Here is a 20,989-nt window from a genome sequence, read left to right on the forward strand (position 1 = left end):
GAGGCTGTTCCCTCTCCTCCTGTCCCTGTTCCCTGGAGCACAGCCCGACCCCCCGGCTGTCCCCTCCTGTCAGGAGCTGTGCAGAGCCACAGGGTCCCCCCTGAGCCTCCTTTTCTCCAGGCTGAGCCCCTTCCCAGCTCCCTCAGGGTCTCCTGGGGCTCCAAGCCCCTTCCCAGCCCTGTTCCCTGCCCTGGACACGCTCCAGCCCCTTGGTGTCCCTCTGGCCGGAGGGCCCAGGGCTGGACACGGCCTGGAGGGGCCTCAGCAGGACCAGCCCTGGGGCCATTGGCCTTCTTGGCCACCTGGGAACACCACTTTGGTGGTGGTTTCACCTGCAGCACAGCTCAGTGGTTCCCTGTCAGCTGTCCCAGCTCCAAAGGGATCTCACCAGCTGTGCCTGGATGGAATGTGAGGGTCCCCTGTGCTACATCAAAGCCTTGTCCCCTTTCCCTTTCTGGCAGAACCAGAGTTGAGCACCAGCACCACTCACAACATTCATCTCTGTCCCAGTTATGGTCCCAGAGCTCCTGCACATCTGGAAAAGCACAAAACACCCCATGAAACAACGGCCCTGAAGCCAGATGCCTTCGACCTGAGTCACCGAGCAGAACGCAGAGGAAAAGGCGAAGGGCGTTATTCCAAGGAATTTTGCGATGAGGAAAACAAACCCAAAACAAAAAAAAAAAAAAGAAAATCACACCCACCAGGGAAGCTGCCTGCCTCGAGGAACCCCACGAGTCAGAACCACCCACAACAGCTCAGCTGTCTCTCAGCATCCCTGCAACTGCAGAGCCAAGACATCCGAGCACGCTTGGAGCTCCTGGAAGAAACTCCAAGGCTCAGTGGTGAGTTGAAGTCACTTCTTAACACACTTTCATCTCCACAGCTCCAAAGCAGCTCACAGTGCTCTCCTGTTGGCTTCCCACTGGGATATGTGAGTCTTGGGAATGGAATGACAGTGCAGCTCTTCCAAAGGTGACCATCAGCCCACATCGAGGGGAAAGAGTCCAGCTGCCATCACTTTGGATAGTGTTTCTCCCAGTTGTCCCCCAAAATCCTTCAAAAGGATGAACTGAAATAGATTTAATTTTTTTTTTAAATTTTTATTTCTAAGTTACCCCAGCCAACCACCAAACACTTCAGCTGTCTACTTTGCCTTTCTTGAATCCCCATCTTTTTGGCACAGCTGCATGGTCCTCAAGCAGGTATCCTACAGATATCCAGTCGCTGTGCTCTGCAGCCCAGCCACCTTTGAATCCTCATGTTAAAAAGATTTGTCAGACACTATCTGCTTTTGCTGGATATTGCCCTCAGCCCAAGGGGACTCTTCTCTTCCCTTTGAATCTGGCAGCACAAGTCCTGCTGCCTGTAGATTTATATGGAGGTACATCAAGTTCTCCTTCCAGTAAATAGGACTGGATAATCAATTCTGAATGAAGGTCTGGGAAAAAACCATTCTCAGACAGTCCCTCTCAGAGAAGAGTTTTTAAACTGCTTCCAAGTTGCTAATCAGATTTTTTTTTTTTTTTTAAAGCAAATAATGATGTGCTAACAGCGCTTCCAATACTTGGTGTCTTCCCAAAGCCACAGCTCACGGGGGTTAACACGCAAACCCAAGGAGCTGTGGGAGCTCCTGGGCCTCCTGTTTGCAAAAAAAAATAAAAAAAACAACATTTCAGCAATCCCAGAAACAGGTCAAACAAACATTTCCCAAGAACTACATAGGTGATTGCTGAGCTCGCCTTAGAATGACAGGAATCCGCTGGAAGATGTCTCTGGTGCCTATTCCAGGACTATTTCCTCCAATTCTTTTTTAAGTCAGTGCTTCCAAGAGTTAAAACCCCACTGGTTTTAGCCAAGTTCTCATTTTATCTAAGGCATGAAGGGAACAATATTTATCATTCAAAGGAGCCAATTCTGTTTCGTCCCTGCTCCTATTTTTGTCCTCTGCCTCTAGACAGGAGAGTTCCTTCCCTGTGCTAATTAACAGAGGGGATGAAGGCACACCTTGGGGTTGAGAGCTTTATAGAAAATTTAATTACAGATCCTCACTTTCTAATTACCAAGCGAGACTCTCCCATTATCTGCCACAAGATCCCTGCAGGCTTTACCTGGCTGGAAAGAAGCAGAAGATGACTTTAAAGGCTAGGTGGAAGCTGATCTCTAGACAAAGGGTAAGACATAGGAAGGGCCATCAAAAAGCTCTATAACGATGGCAGCAGGGGGGACGTCACCAGGTCAGAAGGAGAGAGAAGCCCTGGTAGGTCACAGACATCATAATGGACTTTCCAGGGTTGAAGGGAATGGAGGCTAAGACCATAAGGAGATAACAAACCTGCAGCATTGTCAACACGAGTTCAGCTGGGCAGCTCTAAGTCCATTAACAGGCTGAGACTAATTAGAAGGAGATGCAAGACCAGAACAGAAGGAAAACTCTCCTTAGACAAGCTGAAAACGTTCCTGTGCAACCCGTGCTGCACGTTCTCAGCTCGACCCTTGGACCTGGGAACAGAGAGTGGCTGAGGATGATCAAGACCACTTGTGTGCTTCCATCTCCGACCTGTGAGCACTGACATACTCACTCTGGTATGTGCTGAGCTGGTGCCTCACGCTCCCCATTCCATAAATCCTCTCCCCTTCCAGGCTCAAGTGATGGAAAATGCTCTCTGAGCAGACAACGAGCTCGCTGAGGTCAGAGGGGGACTGCAGATGGAGAGGTACAGCACGAAGCCGCAGCCTAGGGGAGACAAAGGACTCCCCAGCTATAAACCCAAATTTTACTAACCAGAAGCTCTCCACAGAACATCCCAGTGGCACTGTGCACCATGCCTGAATTCCATGGGTTTTACCAACACAACTCCCAGCTTAAAGAGGAACCATTAATTAATGATGCACTGGTCCATTGTAGAAGTCTGAGTATTCCTCAATGCATTCAAGGCTTTGCCAGCCAACTCCATAAATCAACTTGCTGGGAAAATTGCCTTAAAAAAAGGAAAAATAAAAAAACCAATTAAATGTCATGTCAGCAACACAACTATGCAAACTGGAATCCCTCACCTCATGTACTCACTCCCAGGGCATTTTATAACCTGTATTACAGAGGCGCTGCTCTGCTCCTTGAAAATTGCCTTTAAAAATACCCAATGAGATAAAAAAAAAAATCCTGAGTGACTGTCACAGGGAAACAAAGCAAGAAAAGGGGAGGAAATGGCGATTTGTGGGCCACTGTTGGTGGGCACTTGAATGGGAGCCCTGTGCTTGACACCAGTGTGACTCTGAACAAAACCAGAGCCAAGAGCTATTTGTCAAGGGGCACCAATGCACACAAGTGGTGAGAACCTGGCCCTGCTGTAAAAACGTGTCAGGCACTTTTCTGTGGGGCCGCGCCGAGCCCCCTGATGGATCGCTGTGCCGGGAGGGCTGCATTGTGAGCCGCCAGAATGAGACATCTGCTCCCTTCTCCCTCTCCTGAAAGGAGATCCTGGCTCGGCGAGCCCGCCTGAGCAGCCCCTCTACACAGCATGGATGTGGGGGTCTTGTGGCCACCGACCCGCAGAGCCGGCTCTGGCCTCCCTCATGGCAGCCCTGAGGGCTCAGCCCCGGGATTCAGGATCTGGGATGTGCAGCCGGCATCCGGCATGGCCTCTGCTCCTCTCTGTCTGTTCCAACGCTCCCCCTGCACCCTCCATCTGAGGTGTCCCTGCTCAGGTGCCCGAGCTCACACACACACACACACACACACACACACACACACAGAGAAGTTCACAGCTTCTTTTCCCTAAATCCGCTGTGTGGGCATGGAAATGCTTTATGCAGCATCATGGAATGGTTTGGGTTGGAAGGGACCTTGAAGATCATCCAATGCCACTCCCTGCCATGGGCAGGGACACCTTCCACTATCCCAGGTTGCTCCAAGCCCCATCCAACCTGGCCTTGGACACACTTCCACCGTTTCTCTGGCAAGCAGTGCCTCATTTTTCCCAAATTTTCCCTCATTTTTCCCAATACCCCATCTAACCCTGCCCTCTGTCAATTTGAATCCACTGCCCCTTGTCCTGAACATCCACTTGCTGAATGGACCCTCCCATCACCTCCTCAGCCAGGGAGGGAAGGATTTTCAGCAGGATGTGAGGATTTTCAGGATTTTATGGAGTTGACAGTGGAAGCAGACTCCCTATTCCCAGGTAAACCAGCAACTCCTGGGGAGCCATCCCCTTTCCTTCCCATGCAAGGCAGGACCCAAGGCTCACAGGCACAGCCTCAGGGAAGCAGGAACATTTTATAAGGCCCGGTTTATGGAAAAAGCAGAAAGTTTCTACAGAGAGTTTCATTTCTGAGCACATTTTACCCCCAAGAAAATGGAAAACAACAGGATTTAACACACTGGACAACCCTTCAGCAGCCCTCTCCTGACACCCTACACATCACAAGCAGAGCTGAGAGCTGCTTGGGAATGGACTCGAGACATAAAGAAAATAGGGGAAATAGAAGCAAAGAAAAGAACAGCAAAGCGGAAGAAGCAGAAAGAAGGACGTCTGTGTGCTTCAGATATCTCAAAACAGAGGCCCCACTTTGCAAATGCTGCTTCACTGGGGGAGGGAGGGGGAAGGCTGGTTTCCATTTCATTTTCACTTTGAAAACACCATTTTTCCGCACATCCACTGAAGTGCAAATTTCCTCGGAAGCCATTTGAAGAGCGAGCGTGCCTCAAAGCTGAACTTTTCTAAACCACATCTGCCGGGATTTACAAAGCCCTGCCTGAAGGGAGCCCCTGGCAGCCATGAGCAGCATTTCCCGAAGCAGCACCTGGAATGTCCCCAGCACCCAGCCAGGCACAGCGGGGTGACAGAGCAGCCAAGGGTGACACAGGTTTCTCCAGCCCCAGCGCTGGGAACAGAGATAAGGAGTGGCTGCTGGGTGTGCAGGGGGTGATAAAAATGGGGTGACAAGCAACACCTCCCCAGCTGCTGGGGGAGAGCTGCCCATCTTCCCAGCATTCTGTGAGGAGCTGAGCAGTGCAGCCAGCCACAGGCAGGACGTGGGGATAATACTGACAAGGATGAGGGGTGTTCATGTGGGAGCAATCCCACCTGGAGAGCCCCACATAAATCACTGGGTGGGTGGGAAAACTGCATTTGGAGCAGAGTTTGGAGCAAAGCTTGTAATCACATCCTTAGTGGCATCCCAAGCAGCACATTGCTCAGGAAAACCCTGTGGAGTTACCTGCCATCACCCATGGCTGTGTCTTCCCAGCTCCACCAGATCCCAGCTCAGTGCCCGGGCCAGGCAGATGGTTTGTATATACTGCTCCGGGGGAGAGGGCTGGAAAGCTCTCCAAATTCCCACGAGCACACAGCAGCCTCCCCCTTCCCAGCTGGCACCGACAGCACTGCCCAGCCCCTTTGCCTGCAGCTGGAGGGGGCTGGGAGGGAAGGCACACGGCCCCAGGCTGGGGATGGTCCCCAGGCTGGCAGCTGCAGCTGTGGCAGGGATGCCTAGGGGAAGCAGGTGTCCCTTCCCAAGGGCTGGGTGGCAATGCTGGCACCCAGGGCTGGCGGGGCCTTTGCAGAGGGGTGAGCCCCTGGCTGGGTGCCCAGGGCCAGCGTTTGATGTGACAAAGGAGCTGTGCAGCCCCAGTGGCACCAGCTGGGACGGCTCAGCTCTGGGCCACCCATCAGACTCCTGCACCCACCAGGAGCCAAAAGGAGGGACACAAAGCAGGGCCCCAGATCTGCTCCTACAGAAGGAGGCATGCCAGGCACCGAGCTGTTCCCTGCTGCTGCACAGCCCTGACCTACACCCTGCACCCCCCTCTTCCTGAAGACTGTCTGCAACAGGACAAGGATATGCAGACCATCCCAATTTCCCCTACTCCTCCACATTCTACCTTCCCACAGCATTTCCATCATCAGCTGTGGAGATCTCCTTCCCAAGGCCATCCCAACTTATAAATGCACGCACTTAGGGTAAAACAGAGCTCAGCTCAGTTCCATAGGAGCTGCTCCTTTCCTGGAAATGTTAAGGTCCATGGGTTTTGCAGTGCAAAGGAGCCCTTTGGCATTCAGTTGAATATATTTAATGCAGCCTGTGGAGCAAACAGACCATGGTTAATGCATCCAGAATGGCTGACGACTCTCTACTGGGCAGACGTGAAGAGGGCAGTAATTCATCCCAGTCCACTCTGCTGTGTACATTCCCACTGTTCCAAGGAAGAGGTCATGCCCTATTTTTCCTTCTCAGCAGCACCCTGTGCCTCTGGTCTCCCTCTCTGCTCTTTGCCCGGTGCTGGGAATGGCCCACTAAGCCCTTTTACTTGATTTTCTTCTCTTTTTTCCCCCAAAGCTCCCTGCAGCTGCTGCACTGCAAACTCACTGCACCGAGCTGAGCAAGCCACAGCTCCCCTACCCCATGCCCTTGAAAACAGATGGCAGGCCCAAGCTTTCCCTGACAAGCAAAGGAATGAGAAGTGACGTGGTTGGAAAAAACAAGCTCAATTCCTCTTGGCAGGATATTAATTTAGAAATCTCTGGTGTCGTCGCCCCGATTCACAATGAATTTGAATCCGAGCTCTCCCAGTGCCAGACGACACAGAGGTTTGACAGAGAAGGTAATTGGAGGAAATGGCTTTGTAATCCAGCTATTGTGCTGGCAAGATCCAGCTCTCCTCAAGAACAAGGTTCACTTCCTGGCATGGCTGATTCAGCAGCATTCATTTGTCCCCAGTGCCTCTTGGCTTTCCCCTGCCTAGCAGGGGTAGCACGGACCCTTCAAAGCAGTGCCAGAGGTGTGCTGGGCATCCAGGCTTTCTGCAGCCTGGGGAGAGGCAGGAATGGGGTGGTGAAACCTGCAGGGTCAATCATTTCAAGTGTCCAAGTGATGGGGAGAAGAGCAGGACTGGGCAAGCCTCGTGTTCCACACACCTGGGCAGAACACACTCCAAACACCACCCGTGGTGGGTGCCTGTGCCATGCCAGATGCAGGAACAGGGATGGGGGTGTTCATGTGGCAGCAATCCCACCTGGAGAGCCCCACAGCCTCCCTCTACTCCACATAAATCTCTGGGTGGGTGGGTGAGAAAACTGGATTTGGAGCAAAGCTTGTAATCACATCCTTAGTGACATCCCAAGCAGTACATCCCTCAGGAAAACCCTGTGGAGTTACCTGCCACCACTGGATCATAGAATCACAGAATTTTTTGGGTTGGAAGGGACCTGAAAAACCTCATTCCAATCACCTGCCATGGACAGGAACACCTTCCACTACCCCAGATTGCTCCAAGCCCCATCCATTCTTCTCCTTCTTCAGAAAAAGACACTGAAAAAAAAAAAAAAATCAAAAAAAACCCCAACTGCATTAGGTGAGGGAAAAGCAGTATCAAGGTGCCAAAGAGTCTGCCCTGGTCCCACCTGGAGAAAGGGAGAAAGAAAAGGGGGAAACAGTCCAAAATACAGTGTGAGTTGAGCAGCACTTGCCTAGAAATGCTCATGCATGATTCTATATACACAGTTCCTGGGTCATCACATGCAGAATCTTCCCACAATAATCACTAATAATAATAATAATAATAATACCCATTTAAGTGACCTGTGTGCTCGTGCCATTGCACTGATCACTCTGTTTTCCCAACTACCCCTATCTGGGCTGGAAGGTGAGGTGCTGGATGTGGGATCCACTCCCAGGCTCATCTGGCAGCTGAGGCAGTGTGAAACCCTATCCCTGCTGGCTCCATCAACCCCACTGCTGCCCTGACAGCCCCTTTGGGAACCCTGGTGGAATGAGCTCTTGCCCTCCAGAAAGCTCCTCTATATTTAAATAAACAGCTTGGAGGTGAAGCACAGCAGCACTAAGGTACCCCAGTACCTGAATATATCCTTTAGCTCCAAGGCCAGATTCCCTGATTGCCCACCAAGATGGTTTTATGGAGGAGAAGAAAGGGAAAAACACAATTTTTTTTTTCTTAATCTGCTAGCAAAAAAATAATGGGATAGTAAACAGGCAGCAATCACCTAGGAATGCCTGGAGAGCTCCTACCTACGGGCACGCAGAGCTGTCATCTGGAACTCATTTATTCCTGTTCACTATTGGTACTGCTCAGCTACAGAGGTGCTTGGGGAAGGGCACAGCCAAGAGACCTGCAGATCCTGAAGAGGCCAGTGCCAGCTCTGGGAATAACAAATCCTGCAGCATATATTAGGAAGAAATCCTTCCCTGTGAGCGTGGGCAGGCCCTGGCACAAGGTGCCCAGAGAAGCTGTGGCTGCCCCTGGATCCCTGGAAGTGTCCGAGGCCAGGCTGGACAGGGCTTGGAGCACCCTGGGACAGTGGAAGGTGTCCCTGCCTATGGCAGGGGGTGGAACAAAATGGTCCCTAAGGTCCCTTCGAACCTCAACCATTCTGTGATTCTCTGATTCTGTATTTGCTCCATGGATTTTATTCTGCATCCCATTTTGCTGCTAATTCCCTCAGAAAGCTCTCCTAGTGCCAATGATGGCCTGCATCTCCTTTAATTACATCCAGCAACTTCCATTGCTGGAGCAAAGCCACTTTAGGTATAACCATTTTGAGCTCTGAAGAAATCCCACAGCCTGGTGAAAAATGTAGATTTAATTTGTATATTCCCCTTAAGTGCTTACTTACACACCTTGTAATGACACATCCATAGGTTCACACAGTCCTTCACTTTGCTCTCCTGAACACGGGTCCTACAGGGTCAGAAAAGCACAAGATGTGCTGCCTAACCTCTGGTTTTGGGGGGAAAATCCAGGAGAAAAGCAGATGCCTCCCAGGAGCTCCTCCATCACAGCTTTCCACAGGCAGGCTCACGCTCAGCCTTCCTCTGGGAAGGGACCACACAGGCTCAGGTTGGAGGGGAAAAAAAGCACATGAAGATCATGCAAGTCTCAGGGCAAGTAAATTACTGTTAATTGTGAGATATTTGATTGCAAGAAGCACCAGATGGCCGGCCATCTGGTTTTTATTATAAAATTAAACAAGATTAACCCAAACAGGATTTCCTCAGCATTCTTTTCTGACTGGCTCACAAATACATCTTTAACACCTATGCCACAGATAGAGCACAATCAGAAGCTCTTCCTGCCTTTCCCTAATCTGCTTGGGCTAAATACTCTGCTGAGCAACTGCACCTAAAGATTTCCAGCAGGATTGAAAAGAAGCAGGGGATGGAGTAATTAAGAGAGGAGGGAAATGTCAGCTCCAAGAGAAGCAACCCCAGCAGAAGCCCTTCCTTTCCCACTGCCTAAAAGGCACAAGCATCAGGGACAGGAGAGTTGCCAAGGGCAACAGGTTGCCAGAGGCAACTGGGGTACCAAACTCTCCTGGTCAGTGCTGGGATGGGAAGAGATAAAACAGCAAAACTGGGAAGAGTGGCCAGACCCCCCAGCCTCTGGCCATCTCCTCTGAAAGGCAGCAGTCAAAATCACCTCTCACTCCATGGGAATTTTCTTTGCCTTTTTGCACCTTTGCCTAAATCCTCAGAAGTTTAACCCGGTGCTGGCACTCCCTGCACCACCCAGACACCACCCCTGCCTGTGTCCCTGGAAGGGCAGCACTGCAGAAGCTCGTTTTTGCTGTGCATGATGAGGGATAACAATGCCTTGCACAGGCTTTGGCCATTCTTTGCCCCAAAGCATAAACGCTGAGGCCAAGCCATGTAGAATCGGCTCAGATTTTGCTGAGCAGGGATTGCTGGCCCAGTTAATCCAGTGAGTTTTCTGCCCTCAGCTCCCAGAGCTGCTCTGGGAGCTGTGAGAAATGCTACTCACTACCAAAAATTTAAAAGGTTTATAAAAACCTTATCAAAAATACAACAGAAGACTGAATAGAGGAAGGTGAGAGCAGAGGATTTTTCCCACCTTGTGCTCATCCACACAATGGAGGTTTCGCCTTTTAACCCTTTAGTCCCTCCCAAAGTTCTGTCCATTGACTCCTTCTTTGCTGTCCAGTGGTGGTGATCACTTCCTGACATCCTGACTGGAGGTCAGCTGTTGCCATGGTAACAAACTGACCCTCCCAAATGTCCCAAACCCAAGACACCCCCTGACAACAGCACAAGGGGGGTAAAACATAACTATAAATATATAAAACTTCTCCTAACATATACACATGATATTTGCCTTTTAATTGTGAGAGTCAGCCATGGCATCACTCATCTACCACAGAGCCACCCAGCTGCCTCTGCTGCTCTCCCTGGAAGCTGGGCTGCCACCAAGGTGGCCTCCCTGAGCCCACCCAGGCACCTGCAGCAGGCAGGGGATGGAGTGGGACCCTGCAGCTGGAGCCCCCGGCCCTCTCCGAGCTTTTCTCATGCAGATCACACCCGTCCTCGTTTGTTCGCAGCAAATCGCTCGTGAATGGAACATAAAGCTGTTCCAGGGGAGATGTCCCCTTGCATCAGTGCCCAGGGGAAATCCCTGGGATATGATGCATCCAGAAATTATCCATAATACCCCATTCACACCCTCCTGTCTGATCGGGAAAACCCGGTGGGAGATTTCAGCTGGAAACCAACAGGCCAGGGCTTTAGCTCATGTAAACATGATAATTTTTTTGTTGTTGTTGTTTAGCTTTGAATATCTTCACTTTCAGAGCTACTCTGAAGAGAAAAACACCACAGATGCCTTGCTGGGAGAGCAGCCAGCAGCTCCCTGAACCCCAGGCTGTTTGTGCCCCACGTCACTGCTGTGAGAGGCTGGGGGACAGCACACAATTCCCCATTTGCAATGTGACAGGGTGACAGGCTCCTCAGCAGAATGTTCCCACAGCCACTGCCCCTTTGGCACATTCTGCAGGCCCCGGGCTGGAGGTGGCCCAAAAGTCCAAGCTGCCCATCACCTACCAAACTGGGATGCTCCTTTCCCAGCAGCCACACCAGTTGCCCACTGGTGCTGCTCTGTGCCAGGCTGCCAACACTGGAGGTCCTGAAGGAAGTCAGCTCTGTCCTTCTTGTGGGTAGCTCCACGTCCTGGTCGTTTCATGATCACAGGATCATCTAGGTTGGGAAAGATCTCCAAGATCATAGAGTCCAACCTTTGGCTGTCACCCAGACCAGAGCATTGAGTCCCACCTCCAGTTGTTCCCTGGACACCTCCAGGGAAAAGGACTCCAAACCTTCCTGGGCAGCCCCTTCCAAGGCCTGAGCACCCTTTCCATGGAGAAATTCCTGCTGGTGTCCACCCTGAGCCTGCCCTGGCCCAGCCTGAGGCCGTTCCCTCTCCTCCTGTCCCTGTTCCCTGGAGCACAGCCCGACCCCCCGGCTGTCCCCTCCTGTCAGGAGCTGTGCAGAGCCACAGGGTCCCCCCTGAGCCTCCTTTTCTCCAGGCTGAGCCCCTTCCCAGCTCCCTCAGCCCCTTCTGGGGCTCCAGCCCTTTCCCAGCTCCGTTCCCCGCCCTGGATATGCTCCAGCCCCTCAGTGTCCTTCTGGTGAGGGGCCCAGAACCAGAGACAAACTTGATGATGATTTTAGGTGTCCCCCAGGGACACCTCAGTGTGATTAATTCATCCAGATTTTAACATGTTCTGGAAATCATATAACTTCTTTCATTTTGGGATATGGTCTGTCTTTAAAAAGTAAAGAAGTTATATTAAAGATGGTCTTAAATTTGATAAAAGCATGAACTGCAAACTCCTCATGTTTCCAGCCAGTTCAGTGCCCCTTCTCATCCCACTGGAAGCCACCAAAGGGAGATAAAGTTCCCCCAAGGACAGGCTACCCATTTCCTTGTGGCCAAAGCCCTCAGGCTTACACAAACTAAGGACAGCTCCGAGGAAAGGTCAAACATGAGCCAGGTAGAAGCATATTCAGGGAATCAACTGGAAAGCTCTACTAGAGCCTCTCTTCTTTCCCCTTTGCCTTTCCCACAAGAGCCAGGCTTGCTTCAGCATGGAAAATTATTTGGTTTTTCACAATTTTATTCTCAGGAGTGGCTGTTCCAGTCTGAGCAGGTGTTTCCCTAGAAGAACTTGGTCCAAGGCAGACACCTCAGCTGGAAAACTCCCATCCCAACAAGCAAAGGTGTTTGGAGCTGAGAGGACATCCTATCTTATTTTTAGAAGGAGCAGGGAATTACTAGATCAGTAATACAGTAATCAGTAATACAGATCAGTACTAAACATTGACAAAGCACAGCTCAAAAATCTGGGTTATAAACAAAGGGAACAGATGCTCTGACAAGAACCCTGCACAAAATATTTCCTTTGCCAAGTGAGTAAAGTAAACCTATTTTTCTTAGCTGAAGAATCAGCTTTTAAAGGCAATCCCTTTAAAGTAAATGAGGTATAAAACTGAATTCAGAACATTCCCACTACTTTCTTGCCTTTCCAGCAGAGCATCCTCTGGGCTAGGCTTTCACTGCTAGCCAGCTGGGGAGATGCCCCCAAGGTGGAAGCACATACACGAGAAAAAATAAAGCAGTTTAACAAGCAGTTAAAATTTGCAAGCTTTTTAAACATGATTTATCCATGCTGGGTACTTCTCTATCTCACCAGATGCTTCCACGTGTCTGGCACTGGAAAAAACCCATAACTTTATTCCGTGATGTATGACTAACCTGTATTAGACTTGCAGAGAAACAAATGGCTGCTGGTGGTGGAGGAATAAAAAGTCAGTGGATTGCACTGTAAACCAAAAGAGACTTCAATTATCTTGGAGGGGTTTCACAAGAAGCTGCTTCAGTCTGTCAAACATAGATTGGAAGGGGCTGTGGGCAACCTCTCCCTCAGGAGCCACAAGGAAAAGGCACTTCCAGCCAAGAGAAGAGACCTCCACATCTTTGTGAACAGCTGGGTATGGATGGGAACCCCCACCTGGGCTGGGATCACCCACCAAGGGGCTTCCAGGCAGAGGGAGCAGGAATCAGAGCCCAGCAGCACAAGGCTGGCTGCCAAAGCAGGCACATCCCTCTGGGGAGCACATGGCTTTTATCTGGGAAAACCAGCACGGACACAACTGGGGAAAAACAGACCTGCTTTTAGCCTGAGGAGTGGCTTGTCTGGTTATTCCCAAATCTGTTGGATAATCTAACAGGAGATATTGCTCCCTACAAACCCACGCTGCTGCCAGCGGGACCAGCAGCACGCCAGGGAGGCCTGAGGCACTTCTCAGCTACAAAATGGCTTTTACAAAGCATCACCCCTTGTCACCTGCATCAGGGTGCCCAGAGAAACATCCCTCAGCAGGAAGGGACCTGGGAAAGATGAGCAGAGAGCTTGGAGCTCGTTCTAGCCCTGCTGGATTTCAGGAGCCTGCAGCACCGGGTAGGACAGGGCCCTGCTCCTGGCTGTAAGGCAGAGATAAGGCTCCTGCAATTGGAGGAAAAACAGTTTTTCCAGCCTCAGGTTTGCAGAAGGAGGGTAAGAAGAGCACAGGAGGCAGAGAACAGTGAAGTCAATCCAGAAAAACACCTTATCTGTTTTATCCATCCCGATGATTGCAGTGCTGGCTATCAAGCAGATGCTGCTGCTAAGAACAGCCTTCCACTTCAATGTGGGCTTCTTGGCTCTCTCAAATCCAAGCTCTCACCTTCATTCCTTGCAAATGAACAACAGGAGCACACAGAGAGGCTGCACACTATGATAAAGCTCAAACAACACCTCAGCTGACTCAAAATCAGAACTGAGTGTGTTTCTGGTTAGGAGGGCAACTTAATTTATATCTTAGAGCAACAAAGGGGAAAAGAAATCTTCCTTAGCTGTGAACCACAGGTCCTGGAAACATTCAACAACTTTGCTCTTCCCCTAGCAGTTGTCTCCATCCCTCTCCGACGAGGAATGGGTTGATGGGTTACCTCAGAGCCTTGTTTTGAACTGTTCTCCTTTATAATCTTCCTCTAATGCACAACTCCAGCTGTCAGTGGAAGGGGAAAGGTGATTAAATCAGCTTGTGAGGACTCCCTGCAGGAAGGTACAGCATGTGCAACGTGTAACACAAACCTGCAGTTCATTTAAAGTTCCCTTTTCCATCACCCTGCAAGCTGACACAGCTTTAGCTCCACAGCAACATGGACATATTCCAACTGCTTGGAAAGAGGAAAGGGTTGGTCACTTCCCAAAGGAAAGGAGAAGGGATTTGTGAGATCCCAAGCAATACTTCTGGTGCTGTACATTGCTTCTTTTCACAGTCTGTGTGACAACAATTCGTCTTTGGGGTTGTACCACCCCCAAAGGCATATTTTCCTGCCTAGACATTCCTTGGCACAAATGGGAAACAGCCTCTCCTTCCCAACAGGCAACAAGCTGTGGTCTCACAGAGCAGAGGGGAATCAAGAAACTTCCTAGGACGAAATCCAGGCTGAGAGGTGTCTGGGAATTTCTCACTGACTTCAGGGAAAAGAGGTTGTCACCAGATCTATGGGAAGCTCAGGGAGAAGACCACATGTACAGGGGCACTTACCCACCCTGCAAGTAAATCCCTTTCACTTCCCCAAACTGCCTGGACCAGACTTTCCAGCCACATAGAGTGTGAGACACAGATGCCAACAGACACTGGAAATTTTACACCTGGAGACATTCCTAACTCTTATACAAACAGCACCTGGAAGTGAATGCAGAGTGAAAAATGGATTTCCAGTTCTCCAAGAGCAAACCTACCTGAGGAAAGCATGAGACTGCTGCAAGCCCACGATTTCAGAGCTGTCGTGGAGCTGAACCTGTCTCAGGGTCTGGTTTTTGTTCCTTATTAATCACTTTCACGAGCCTTTGCACTTTTGGATTCCAGCCTGACTGGAAGCAGCAGACACTGGAAAGCTCAGAAAGCTTTTCCAAGTGTGAACACCCCCCACTCCCCGCTCTTGGAGAAGGTTTAATGCACTTCAGGTTTGCATCCAGACTTCCAGGGGCTGAGCCAAGCGGTCACCCCTCTCAGACACACAGGGTGTTCACCTGTCTGGGAGTCTCCAACCTGAAATCCAGGCTTTCATCCTGAAGTATCTTTGGCAGAAGCAGGGCCAAGAGATCACCAGGTGCAAATGAGCTGAGATGGTGCCCAGGGAAGACAGCGAACTACCAGGGCTGCTGATGGAAAAATCCACTTTCCGTCCTTCCCCAGGGATCTCCTAGGCTCCATTACCCTCATCCCATAATTAGGTTGAGCAAAGAATGCCTGGCATTTTCTCCACAACTCAGGAAAGGTTTAGACAGCCTCAAATAAAGCCAAAAATCAAATGTGGGTGAGTGAAGCTGCCTCTCAGTCAAGGGAGCCGGAGCGTGAGTGGGGAAGTGTCTCCCTCTCCCTCTCCTATTTTATTCTCCAGCAGTACAATGAGGGCTATTCTCTCCTGGAAGCAGGATTCCAAAACACTCTGGTGTTTTATGGATGGAGTGCAAAGGGAAGGTATGGATTCTCCTGTGCCAACCAGCTTCCCATAAAGCAGCCATGAGGAAGCACTGGAGCTGAACTGAGGGGAAGCTGCAGGATCAGCCTTTCCAACTGACTGCTTCCCTTGCTCTCTCAAACCCCTCAACCAAAACACGGCATTCACCAGGCCAGACAGGACGGGAAATAGGAAGAAAACCTCTCTCCCCACCACCACTCCTCTTTATAAAACTGCCACCCACCAAAGGCACGACCTTGAGGTTCCAGCCAGCCCTGGAACAGGGTGGCTGAGTTGGGGACAAGAGCTCCAGATTGTGTCATCAAGGGCCCAGCCTCCTCCACACAGTGCAGCATTCCCACATCTTTGATCCTGCCACAAAGGAAAAGAGAGCCAGGAGGGAGCAGGGCCATGCCACAGAGGGCTCCTGGGCTGCTCCATGGAGTCGCATCCTACATTCAGGTGGTCTGGTCTCAGATATGTTACCAGCAGGCAAAATTGATTAAAATACTCTCTGGAGTAACTCCATGTGGCTGTCACGGATAACCCTGAGCTGAAGAGTCTTTGCCCAGGACAGTGACAACAAAGTTGTGATGGGATGCCTGGAAGAAGGGAGAAGCCAGCTTGCTGCTTGGGAGACCAGAAATGTGCCTTTCCTTCCCTCTCACACCTTGTAGTCACTCTGTAGTGACCAGTGACAGGAGGGAATGCCATGGAGCTGTGCCAGGGGAGGGTCAGGCTGGAGATCAGCGAAAGCACCCAGAAGGTGCTGGGCACTGCCCAGGCTCCCCAGGGAATGGGTACGGCCCCGAGGCTGCCAGAGCTCCAGGAGTGCTTGGACAGCACTGCCAGGGATGCCCAGGGTGGGAAGCACAGCCCTGCCCAGTGGCTTCACTCCCCTGGGACTCCCACAGCCCAAGTCCCAGATAATGAGGACATTGGAGTGTTGTGTGCCCACTGGATGAAGATCCAGGGAGTGACCCCAATGGACATGGAGCTGATGGGAACGGATCCTGGTGAGCTGGTGACGATGGGAGATGCAGCAAGACCCACCCTGACGCACAACCACGACTTTGCCTTATTGTGCATCCCGATTCCCCACTGCAGGAGACACAAATGTGCCTGTAGGTGGCCCACAAACACTGGCTTATTAAAAAGAAAAAGGGAGGGAAAAAACCCCCCCAGAATGAATGCAGCGTCTGTCACCCTTTTGCAGAATTGTTATGTTTTTTGTGTGTAGTTGGTGCTTGTTTTCCAAAGATTTACATTTTTATGTGTGTGTCATTCGCTTTTCATGCATTTGGAGACCTCGGAGCTTAGAAATTCAAAACACTTGTCAGTCACGTCAATCCTTTTGGACAAAACAGAGCTGCCACTTGGATGGATAAAAAAAACCCCACAACAAAACAACAAACAAAACACACTTTTCTCTCAAGCTGTGACTCGGTCACCCTGCTCAATGCGGGCAAGACAATGTTCAGAGAAAGCAAAAAGAAAGATCTGAGTTTTCATACTCATCGGTGGAACTAAATTGATTAAGGTCATTTCCTAGGTAGGTTTGAAATCTTCTGCAACAATTTTTTTCTTTTTTGAAAAGAAAAAGAAAAGCATCCCCCCCCAAGCCAAAAAAAGAAAAAAAGTGAAAAGTCACCACTGCAAAAACATTAAATCTGCTTGGGTAACTCAGAATATATGTTGGCAAGGCAACATATCTCAGCTTGAACAGTAAACCTGCTATGTCAGAGGCTCTGCCACATATGAAAGAGGCTTGGGTTTCAATATCTCATGCTGAATTTACTGCTTTTCAGCCTTTCACGGCCAAGTATTTGATGTCTCTCCTTTCACTGCTGCAATCGATAGGGTGACCTTATGTAAAAGTTTCCTGACCTTTGCTGTTGTCAGTATTGTTCTGCTAAAATGTAATTTAACTCTTTTTCTTTAGTCTGGAAATAGCACTGTACAGACAGCAAACACGAGAGGGGCTTGGGTTTTTTTTTCCCCCCTTAACCCAAAGGCAAGAGGCACCATTCATCATCAGAGCTGGCTTCAAACCAGAGGATGACAAGAAGCATCATCTGCAGAGGGTCTGGTTGGTTTCCCAGTGCTTTCTTGTACCTTTTTAGTAAGTTAAAAATCCCAAAAACCTTGCTCTGAGGCTCATTCCAGTGCCATCATGCTCAGTATTTTAGGATTGAGGGGTCTCCCTGGATTCACATCACTGGGATGTTGGTATCTCCTTGGCATTATGAAGTTACAGCATTTCCTTTACCTAAGGCCTTGCATGTATTTCACATAATAAAAACAAAGAGATCAAGACTTCTGTGGGGAAAAAAAAAAATGCTTTCAAACAGCAACTCCCAAAGGGGAAGGAGGCTGATTTTTCTTGTGACAGTGGATGTTGGAGAGTCAGCCACATGTTTTAGACTTACAGCTGGCTTATCCATGCCAGGATCTTTGGGAGCCTGGTTTGAATCCCATTATAACTCTGTAATGCAAGTACTTTTGTGGGAGCAAACTGCCATGGTTATCCTCTGCTGTGCTGCTGTGATTTCAGCTCTGAGTTCTGGCTGGATGTGGGTATTACCCTGCATTAGCCATGCAGATGCACACGTCGCCACTCACACCCATACATTTGCACAGGATTAAGGCTGAAATTCCTGATCCTGCTTATAAAAAGCCCTATAAATCCCAGAGAGCTCCTTTTAAATCAGCAGCCTTATCCTACTGTAAATCCGGGGTGTAAGTTGGAGCAGACTCTGGCTCAGATGCTCTTCAGTCACACATCCTAATGGAGCAGGGAGGCTAAAAGCAAACCCTGGGCTCTGCACACACCAATTCCCCCCAAAACCCATCCCCACCACATCATGCCCTGCTCAGCCCCACACCCCTTCCCTTTTTAAAGTACCAGCTCCACTCTTGTCATGGAGAAACTGTCAGAAAGAGAATTAAGAGCTGGGCTTTGGCAGCTCTGCCCCTGCTTCCACGTGCTTCAATATTGCTCACAGCTGAGTTATTTCTTGCTTCTTAGGAATTTTAACTGGCTTTTATGCTCAGTGAACTCGTGAAAGGAGAGTACCTAAAGTCAGCAGCACTGAAAACATGAATTAGCACAAGGAGGAAGGGGCCAGTTGGGTGTTTCTTGCAGTACATTATCTGCATAATGCCAGAGGAGCTGATTTAAGTCACTGTGCTACACCTGAACGTCGTTTATGGCTCATAAAAGGAAAGCTGTGTTTAAGGAACAATAAAGCAGCACTAAACTTTCTATGGAAGAAGAGAAATAAAGCCTTTCTCACGGAGCAGATGTATTTTTATTTGCTCAGTGCCTGCCTCTGAGGCACGGGAAGATGCTTCACCAGAAAGCCCAAGAGTTAAGCAGGAGGACTCGCTCCAGGTTATGGATTATGTTTGATTTGTGCTCATTTTTCCAGCCAAGCCTTAACACTGTGAATTTGACCCTCTGGAAAAGGCAAGATCTGAATACCCATGGATACCTGTAGCTGTCAGAGGAGCAAGGGAGATCCCCAGGCACAGCAAGCCACAAAGCCACAAGCAGGGAGGAGGGACCCCTCTATCATAAAACAGAACCACAGAATCATTTTGATGGTCTGGGAGGTCTTTTCAAAGACCAGCCTGTGATTAATCCCCACTTGTCACCCAGCCCAGAGCACCGAGTGCCACGTCCAGTCTTTTCTTGAACACCTCCAGGGATGGGGACTCCATCACTCCCCTGGGCAGCGCCTTCCAATGCTTAACAACCTTTTCCATGAAGAAATTCTTCCTGAACACCCCAAGTTCCAGGCTCGGGACATTTGGCCAAACTAAGTGACAGCAGCCATCACATCAATCACTCTAAGTCACAATCACATCTCAGAAGACACCTATTTTCACCCACCTGCTATCTGCTGATAAAGTCCCTCATTTCAGTCTCCAAGGAGTCCAGATCCACACTTTGGTCTCAGTGCAAACACCAGCTGGGGTATTGTGTCACACAGGAGAAAAGCTTCCTGGAACACAGGAATTTTAGCTATTACACCCCTGCCCGTTTGATTTTTGAGAATTTTGACCGTGAAACCGAAGTCCTAATGAGAAATACACAGTTACAAACTCCATCCCTCCTGTCCCTCTTCACTGTTCTGCCCTCCACCCATTTCCCATCCTCTGCCCGCTACCACCTTTCCCACAAAGTCGTGGGACCCTGGGTCCACTCAGCAGTGCCAATCCCTGGAGAGGACAGTGCTCCTACTTCCCAAACTGCTGGTGTGGGGGGTGCTGCCTCCCAGCTCCACTTGTCCTTTCAAGGGACAAGGTGAGTCCTCAGATCCAGGTTTTCCCATCAAGGAGCTGGAAAGGATCCATGTGTGCACAGTACTGACAGCAAGGGTCCTGACCTTTCCCTGCTCCCTGTCTGACCCTGCTTTTGGAAAAGGCACCATCACACCATGATTCACCTCCCCAAGGAAGAGGCCTGGAGACTTTATCAGTGTGGTTTAAGCAGCAGGTCTGCAGGATCTCCCCAACACTCAGCACCACCCGGGCTCTGTGCAGGGCTGACGCCGCTCTGTGAATACCAAACTGCAGAGGGAAAGAAAAAAAAAGAAATTCTGTGAATTTCTGCCAGCATAAAGCTACAGCACCACGTGAGAACAACCCACTGTGTGAGAGGGAACCTGAACTGAAACAGTTCTGCTGCTCTAAAATGAGCAACGCCCCGTAGGGGGACAGGAGCAGGATGCCAGAGCTGTATCCAGCACCTTGGGGAGGACACATAGCTGCACACAGAGATGCTGAGGGAAGGGAAGCAATGCCCAGCTAAAGCAGGAGAGCAATTTCTCAGCATTAACTCACTTCAAGTGTCAGCATGAGGAAGAACTTTCCCTGCAGCTCAGCAGCAGATTAAGGTTAACAGGAAACTCAAAATACCCACAGCGCACAAGAAGCATCAGCACAAAAAGCTACGCCTGCTCTCCATCCTGACAGCTTCTCTGCAACCAGAAATCCTTTTTCTTTTGGGATTTCTCCCCATTTGGGAGTGGACTGGTGTTTTTTTAGCAACACCAGTACAAGGAGGGGATGGCAGACTTAACATCTGTTTTTACAGGAAGACCTTTGAGGAAGCAGTAATGGAACATGTAGAAAGAAACAAAATACAGTCATTCCCAAATTGTTTGGCTGCTGGGATCGCAGAGGGATGAGGGCATGCTTGGACTGAACAGGAATTTAAGTGTAGCACTGCACTGGAGCAGCAAACACGGCTGGGAGACATCACTGATGTGACATTAAATACCTTGTCCTGAGGTGAACACCATGATTCAAGTCCTTTGCTGGCTTAAAGCTCCACTTGAAGCATCCCACAGCGCCTGGATCCTGCCCCACTCGGACACTACGGCACTGCAAATCCCCAACAAAGGGAAGAGGAGATAAAAAGGGATTTAGTGCTGTCAGGACCGCTAACCCCCCAATTCCATCGCCAGCAAAAACCACAGAGGGCTGAACCTGGATTAGTCCAAATATCCGCTCCATCTGCCCGCTTCCGTATTTTCCTTCCCTGTGTTTATTACTAAGCTACAAACACAGCTTTTCATCATTCCTAGCAGCTTTTGCCTCATAAATCCATCACTTTTACCTTACCCACCAGCACAGACCCATTCCTCCCACCCCTTC

At 49.9% G+C, this 20,989-nt stretch overlaps 1 long non-coding RNA gene across 1 annotated transcript; it reads right to left on the reverse strand.

Moving 5' to 3' along the window:
• Positions 1–1,100: 1,100 nt before the first annotated feature.
• On the reverse strand, positions 1,101–8,261 carry LOC137477487 (uncharacterized). Its single transcript, XR_011001023.1, has 2 exons — positions 7,162–8,261; positions 1,101–6,085 (listed from the first exon to the last, which is right to left on the reverse strand). It is a non-coding gene; the product is annotated as an uncharacterized lncRNA (long non-coding RNA).
• Between the last annotated feature and the right edge of the window lie 12,728 nt (positions 8,262–20,989).

This window comes from Anomalospiza imberbis, chromosome 7, assembly GCF_031753505.1.
Source record: "Anomalospiza imberbis isolate Cuckoo-Finch-1a 21T00152 chromosome 7, ASM3175350v1, whole genome shotgun sequence".
In the NCBI taxonomy this organism is placed as follows: domain Eukaryota; kingdom Metazoa; phylum Chordata; class Aves; order Passeriformes; family Viduidae; genus Anomalospiza; species Anomalospiza imberbis.